The sequence below is a fragment of the Perna viridis genome, chromosome 14, assembly GCF_037379345.1.
Source record: "Perna viridis isolate PV_CMFRI_1.1 ecotype Kerala chromosome 14, ASM3737934v1, whole genome shotgun sequence".
Lineage (NCBI taxonomy): Eukaryota > Metazoa > Mollusca > Bivalvia > Mytilida > Mytilidae > Perna > Perna viridis.
The window spans coordinates 4,911,497-4,919,752 of record NC_142458.1 but is presented as its reverse complement, the minus strand read 5'-3'; the positions used below and the strand labels follow the sequence as shown (position 1 = coordinate 4,919,752).

Below are 8,256 nucleotides of genomic sequence, written 5' to 3'. Positions count from 1 at the left end.
TATGAGTGCACCACACCAGTTAGTTTTAATACAGTTGTAAATAGACCCTTTTGTGTTAAGTTGATGAGCATGCTCATTGTAGACTTCGCGAGGTAGGGCTTGGGTAGTACAAAAGAATTTTCCTCGCGGAAATGAATATTGAGCATGCTCTGTGCATGCTTATCGACTATCCCACAATCAGCACAGTTAGCGTGTAATTTTTAGCCTACCTTTAACAGAGTGGAAAATCAAGGTGACGGCATAGATTTACTTGAGTATATGGTTCAAGTCTAAAAACAAAAATGAACCATAATTTTAAAAGCAATAACCAGCAGCGTCATAAGTGCATGACACACCAATTCCAACCTGTAGGCAAAGTACCGATCAAATTCTTTCTCTCGTAAACAAACAAACAAACAAACAAACAAATAAAAGTGACTTTCATTTAAAAAGGTGTATCATCTTAACTAACCGCTCTGTAAATTAAGTTTAAAGCAATTGAATTAAGATGTATGATGAAAAGTGTTAAGAATGATAACATTCGAAGACTACAAATACAGAAAAAAAATTGATATAGGAAATAGAACAAACGGCCATGTAAATGTAGGTAAATGTGACCAAACAGTTTCGGTGCCTCATATGGGCATCTTTTCTCTTCTCTGCTGGTGTTATACGCCTCTGAGAATAGCTACAAGGTGAAAAAAGTTCTCCTTCCCCTTCCTTCTTTAGCACGATTACAGCCAGAATTTGAACACAATAAGCAGTAAAAAGTATTTCATGATTTGTAGCAAATCCAAAAGAATGAACGTAGAAAGGGTTGTTTTAGGACCTCACAAATGTTAAAATTAACGAACAGTTATTGGATAATGAAACAAGAACTCAATATACCAGTACATGTGATGAGGTATAATTAACATGAAAGTCTATGAATAATCTAATACAAAGTTCGTATTTTAGAAAAAAATTACTATCCTACGAAAACTCCCGTTCTAAGTAAAAACTATCGTAGGGAAAGAGAGGAGTACTGGATACGCAGACTAGTTACTGCAATACCTTACGGATGCAATAATAACATCAAAAGTATAGGAAACCTTTTAAGCCAATATAACAATAGCATAAATGAGATGAGTTTATTTGACAAAAATCCAAGACCGGAAAGGAGTCATGACCATTGCCACTATACGTCACCTAAGTTACAAGATGTCTCCATGGATGGTCTCCTTCCTTTCATACAAAACCCTCTTGGACTTCATCACATTAGAACCAAACTTTATTCTATACCTCTCACTCTACTACACTCCCTTTAAAAGACAAGTTTTGACACCTGACTCTTCTTGCAAAACCTATCCATTCAAATGTGGTCATTCTGGTTACGTCGTTACGGGAGATTTAACCATTATCGAAAACGAATCTCTGCGTAATATCCTCTCTAAAGGTCCCAAGTACCGTGAACCACGCTCCATAAATTGGAATTATAACTTTAAAATTCTTACGGATGCAGTCGAGGACTATGCAAGAAAATGGATAAAACGAGAACAAGAAGACATTGATTCTCTGTCAGAGTGGTCAAAGACCGTGAGGTCTTTAATTTTGAAACGAATGAAAGTTTTAAGTAGGCCAATGAATGGCAAGGCTACATCAGTTTTCAAAGACCCCGATGTAGCAAAAATATTGTCTACTATACATGACAATTGTGTTGTCGTACCGGCAGACAAAGCCCAAAACAACATTGTTTTTGTCTGCAAAACGTTTTACATCCAATGTTTATTATCAGAGGTAGACGTAGAAAATAATAGCAGTCATAAGACCTATACTGCTACCACTCTCTCGTAAGAAGAGATTGTGGAAAGCCATAAATCTGTGCTATCCTCTTTTGGTCTCTCTACCAAGGACGATGATCGTGCTTTACCGTCTATGTACTGGATTCCTAAACTCCACAATAATCCATACAAACAACGTTTCATAGCTGGATCTGCAAAATGTACCACCAAACCTCTTTCAAAACTTTTAACTTCTATACTCACAACTATCAAAGAGGGTCTGCATTCCAACACTTGTTACTCCCGTAGTGGTGTCAATTCTATGTGGATCCTGACAATTCGAAAGATCGTTTGGAGACAATCAGTTCAAGACTATTATCTGAATATAATAGCATTAAAACCTATGATTTTTCAACACTGTATACTTCTATTACCTATACTCAGTTTAAATCCCGACTTAAAAACATTATGCATCATTGTTTTTGCCAAAACAAAGATGATACACCTAGATACATATATATAGTTATTGGTATAGATTCCTCATACTTTGTAAGAAATAATTCCCAATCATCTTCCAAATATACAGAGGAAGATGTTTACAAAATGCTGGAATTGTACTCCTTTACTTGCCGACCTTTTCTTTCACTCTTATGAGGCTGACTTTATAGCTGATCTGATCAGAAAGAAAGAATATCGTTTGGCTAGATCCTTCAATCTCAGTTTCCGCTATATAGATGACGTATTATCTTCAAACAATCCTAATTTCGAGGATTTGATACATCGCATCTGCCCAAAAGAACTTGAGATAAAGGATACTACAGACACTGTGAAGTCAGCCTCATACCTTGACCTACACTTAGAAATCAATGGTAAAGGAAAACTATTGACCAAACTTTACGACAAACGTGATGACTTTTCATTCAAAATTGTCAACTTTCCATTCATCTGTGGCAACATCCCTTCGGCACCTGCGTATAGAGTGTTCATATCACAACTCATACGTTATGCCAGAGCTTGCCGAAACTACGCAGACTTTTTGTATCGCGCTAGAACTCTAACATATAGGCTTCTGGAACAGAAGTTTTATGGTCGTCATCATGAACTCGTGGATCGTTATGGTCTATCCATCTGCACCATGAAAACTGATTTTTTTAACGGGTCATAGTTTACCTTTCCTCGTTTGTCTACCCCGGACTTGACTATTTATGAGCAACACGGCGGGTGTTTCTAGGAAACGGAAAACAGAGGACGCTTACCCTACCGGTGCACCTGGTCCATGTTCCCAGTTTTTAGTTGAGTCCGAGTTGCTCATTTACTTTTGTTACTTTGTATGTATGATTTTAGTTACTTTATGTTCTTTGTTGTGTATGTCTGTTTTCCATGTCTGGGGTTTGTCCATGGATTACATTTTTTTGATTACCGCTATAACCTTGGTTCCCTTGATTACTCTCTTATACAATAGTACAACGTATGTCGGTGAAACACAAGAACGATTAAGCTAACAAGTGTGCGGGGAATTAATATCACCACATTTTCGACAGATTATCATCATTTAATTCAACAGGATCATTCAATCCTCTCTAAGAATGTTCATATTCCTAAAATAATATACCTTTCCATGAACAATCATGTCCTGTTTATGAACTGGATTCCTTGACTCCGCAAGAATCCGTACAGACAACCCTACATAGCTGGATCTGCTAAATGTACCACCAAACCTCATTCCAAACTTTTAACTTCTGTACTCACAGCTGCCAAATAGGATCTCCAGTTCTACCACGACACTTGCTACTTCCGCAATGGTATAAATTCAAAGTGAATCATGAAAAATTCAAAAGATTTTCTGGAAATCCTCAAATCAAGATTATTATCAGAATGTAATCGCATTGAAACCTAGGATTTTTCAACTCTTTACACTTCTATTCCCCATACTAACATGACTATGTAAAAAACTTGAATCAAAATCATTATACATCGTTGTTACTCCAAAAAAGACGGTACATCAAGATACAGATATGTAGTTCTTAGTAGAGATTCCTCATACTTTGTAAAAAATAATTCCAAATCATCTTCATAATACACCGAAGAAGATTTTTCGAAATGATGGGTTTTATTTATCGACAACATATTTGTCGAGTGTGGTGGACGCTTGAGATAAAGGGCACTACAGACACTGTGCAGTCATCCTTATATCTTCACCTACACTTAAAGGTTAGTGGTAAAGGAAAACTATTGTCCAAACTATACGACAAACGCGATGACTTTTCATTCCGTATTGTAATCTTTTCTTTCATCTATTGCAGTATCCACTTAGCACCTATGTATGGTGTTTTCATATCACAAGTCATACGTTATGCCAAAGCTTGCCATAACTACGAAGACGTTTTTTAACGACTTCTTACAATTAGGCTTCTTGAACAGGATTATGTTGCTACAAGATTGAGGTCATCACTACAGAGGTTTTATGGTCGTCATCATGAACTCGTGGTTCGTTACGTTGCATCCATCTGCACCCTGAAAACTGATATGTTCAATGTGTCATAGTTTTCCTTTCCTCTTTCGTCTACCTTCGACTTAACCTTTTATTAGCAACTCGGCGGGTGTTTCTAGAAAAGCAGAGGACGCTTACTCTACCGGTTCACCTGGTCCATGCTTTCAGTTCTTAGTGGCGTCCGAGTTGCTCATTTATTTTCATTACTTTGTGTGTATTAATTTGGTTATTATTATGTTCTTTGTTGTGTGTGTCTGTTTTCTGTGTCTGGTCTCTTTCCCTAGATTACATTCTTTTGATTTCCTCTAGGATATTCGTTCCCTTGATTACTCTTACACGTACAAAAATGACTCGGAGGAAGCTGTGTTAGTAGTATCTTTAATTTCTAGTTGTGGTGTATAAAAAAACGGAGTTCAGATTATTTATACAACAAACATCGTCAATATATCGATATGGAAATTAAAGTATCTAGCCTCTTCCTTTTTTGTCCTTCATAAGATTTTAAAGGAATGTAACACTATGCAGTCAATGGCGTGAGCATTGTGATAATACTTTGATCAAGAAGACATAAGTTCTCAATATTTTACACAAAAATAGTAGTAAAAAAGTAGATTATAAATTTTATAGATAGGGTACATAAGTTAGTTTTACGAAGTTACCAACCATATTTTTTTAAGTCTATATGCATTCATGACTTTATACCACTCTCAACTACAAGGGTTTGTAAGAGGTAGAAACTGGGTTAACCAAGCTGTAATGGACGTGCTATCTGCTTTTCCTAATTTGGGTGGCTGGTCAAGGGAGATAGGGCTTGGGAATTTTACACAGACTAGCTCACAGCCCAGATTACTTTTATTTGTTTACATATTTTTGTAACATGAAAATTTATTTGGAAATTTCATCCGCAAAATGTGGACCAGAATATTTTTGGGCAAACAGATTTTGTATGAACATCCCAGTGATCTACTTTATGAAATCAAATGGTTCATTCATCAAATAACACTCCTATGACTGTTATTCCTTTCACACTGTAAAGGGATTTTAATTTTCATTATCGTAGAAATGCATTATTAAGATAAAATTCGAAGGTGCACAATTTAAAAAAGGCAGGGATTTTGACATGCTTATTCCATATGCAAAAGTTTTTGTCTGGTTCTTGTTAATATTTGACAATGTTCAATTTCAGCATTTGATTTTTCCCATTCTGGATTTCTAAAATGGCTACAGCTGATACAGATATGTCATTGCAGGCTCCAGCGACATGCCAGTTTTGTGAAGAGTCAACAGATATTCGCTGGAACTGTATAATTGTAAACTGTTTTTATGCCAACTTTGTTTACACAGAATTCATTCAAAATCAGAATCTTCGAAAGACCACCAGTCAACATGAAGGATTATGAAATCGAAGACGTTGCCTCTTCATATCAACAGGTTAACCTTGACCAAATGACCTGTAGGAAATCGAAGACGTTGCCTCTTCATATCAACAGGTTAACCTTGACCAAATGACCTGTAGGGTTCACGAAGGACAAAAATATGTGTCATACTTTGTGATTGCAAAAAAAGCAGTTTGCTTCCAATGCTTTACTGATCTTCATTCTGACCATCAACAGCAGAACATGCAGAAACATTACAATGACAGAATTTTCAAAATAAAAGATTTTCAAGAAAAACTCAATAATGATCTTCAATTTTACCAATTGGAAAGTATAAAACTGCAGACGCTAATGACAGATACACATAAGGAGTATGAAGAAGTCACTGCGAAAATTAAGGCTCAAGAAAATGTTTTGAAAGACGCAGTTATAAAATATACACAAAATTTGCCTACAAAATGTGACTCGATATACAAACCAACTACTGTCAAAATTCAGGACACTATCTCAAACCTTAAAAAATGAAGATGAATTGATGAAGACAAAAGATGAGATTTATCAAGTACTTTTATCCTGGAATGTTTCTGATGTTTTATGTTTTAGACAAAACGAAAATATGAAGTTACCAAAGCCGACAAAATGCCAGATAACTGTACCGATTACCAGCTTTATACCTGTGGATATACAATTCGATTTAAGTATGTTTTTTTTTTTGTGATTTGTATGAAGTCGATGTCCTACATCTAGTGAAAACCTATGAAACTGACTGACTTGTCTACTGTTGGAACTGTAGTTTCTCGAGACGACAACTTCAAAATTATTGTAAACTTTGGAACTGGAAAACTACAGAGTGTAGAATTTGGAGATGATATAATGAAGATAGATAAGGACGAAAATATATATCGGTATCTGATTTGGCCCGGCTGGACAATGGAGACGTCCTTGTATCTTCATGCATCATACAAAGATTTCTCTCCATTACAAACAATGGGATAACATATCAATGAACAAAAGGAAATCCTGGTAGGACTTATTGACAAGCAATATACAGAAATCACATCAAACAGCATCCGAAGAGTTGTTCTCCTGAATCAGACAGCAGAGATTATTCATACGTACGAATACAACAGAGACAATAAGAGACTATTTACGAAGCCAATGGAGGATTACAACCAGAAATGACAATATTTATGTTATTGACGGACTGAACAGTGAAAACTGGGGAGGGTGGTAGCATTAGATAAGTTTGGTCAGTTTAAATGGCAGTACACTACTGGGGATAACCAGAAGTCTTTTAGTGTTAAGTTTTACCCAGCAGATATATCAGTAACCACTGATGGTCTGATACTTATCAGTGACCGGGACAACAATTGTATACATGTATTGAATCAGACAGGGGGTTTGGTCTACTGTTATCAGATCAGTACTCTTGGTTCAGAGCTACCTTATAGTCTGGCTATTGATGTTAGTGGCTTCATATGGGTTGGTTGTGCTAAATGGGCGGGAGATAACACAAAAAGAGGAAAAATTTATAAACTCGAGTTTAAAAAAGTCTGATCAATATTGCAAGTAATAAGTGATTCTTTTTTATTTTTACATGTTTCAAATTGTTTCTCAATAAAATCTCTAAATTATCATGTAAGACAATCATTATATAAAAAATATTCTACATATCTAAGTTGAAAACTCAAGAAACGGAACCACTTTTGGATTTTAAAATTGTTTCGTCCTAGATAGGTGTTTGATTTACCAAGTTTGCTAACACGTGTTTGCAAACGTCTGCGAAGACTCAACCACATATTTCTTTCTCTTAAAATCATGCAAACAGAGACAAATACCATAAACGACAAGCATCCCGATTCCCTCACCAAAAACTGCTCTAGCACAAGATAGAAGAGTAATATCATCCATATTTTTGAATTTTAAGATGCAGAATACATATTTCGTTTTATCAATATCAAAGAAGATAATTCAAAAACGTATACAGAGTTTACCTTTCTAAAATAATCTAGCGGTAATTACATATACAATTTATAAAACTACTTATTGTAAAAGAGAAAACATTGCAGTGACATATGCTTGAGAAGGGTAAGGGACACAACTCTTACAAATCATCTGAACGTTTGTATTCTGCATTTTACCTCAATCTCATGTAAGCATCAAAGTAACTTTGACTGGTTTCATTCTGTTTGAAATGAAAGCTTGATAGGCTTTTGTGAAATTGAATATGAGACAGACATATCAATTATTTCAAGAATTATATCCCTTAACCTAGGTCTACCTCCTTAAATCGAACCCCTTATTAACTGTGGAATTGTTCGGTTTAGACCTATTGGCGGTTTACAAAGATTCAAATTCCATTTAAACTGATATGGGAGGGCTTCAAAAACTGTCTGGTATAAACAGATTTTTTTCGTTAAATTCGTCGTTTAGTTTAGTTCGGCGGCAGTGTAGTAACAGGTCTCGCTGTATTTACAATACTATCATGCATTTTTTTCCGTTTTCCAACACTATTTTATGTAAATTTATTTACTTTAGTCTATACATGAAAGAAAGTATTAAGGAAAATTCTTTCTGCTCCTCGTCAGTTAGTTTTCATACATCTCTATCTTATGATGTAAATAGGGCTATAATCTTTAGCCATTATATG

At 35.4% G+C, this 8,256-nt stretch overlaps 1 pseudogene; it reads left to right on the top strand.

Annotated features, from left to right (window-relative positions):
- Nucleotides 1-5,447: 5,447 nt before the first annotated feature.
- On the top strand, nucleotides 5,448-7,163 carry LOC148597861 (uncharacterized; annotated as a pseudogene).
- The last annotated feature ends 1,093 nt before the right edge of the window (nucleotides 7,164-8,256 follow it).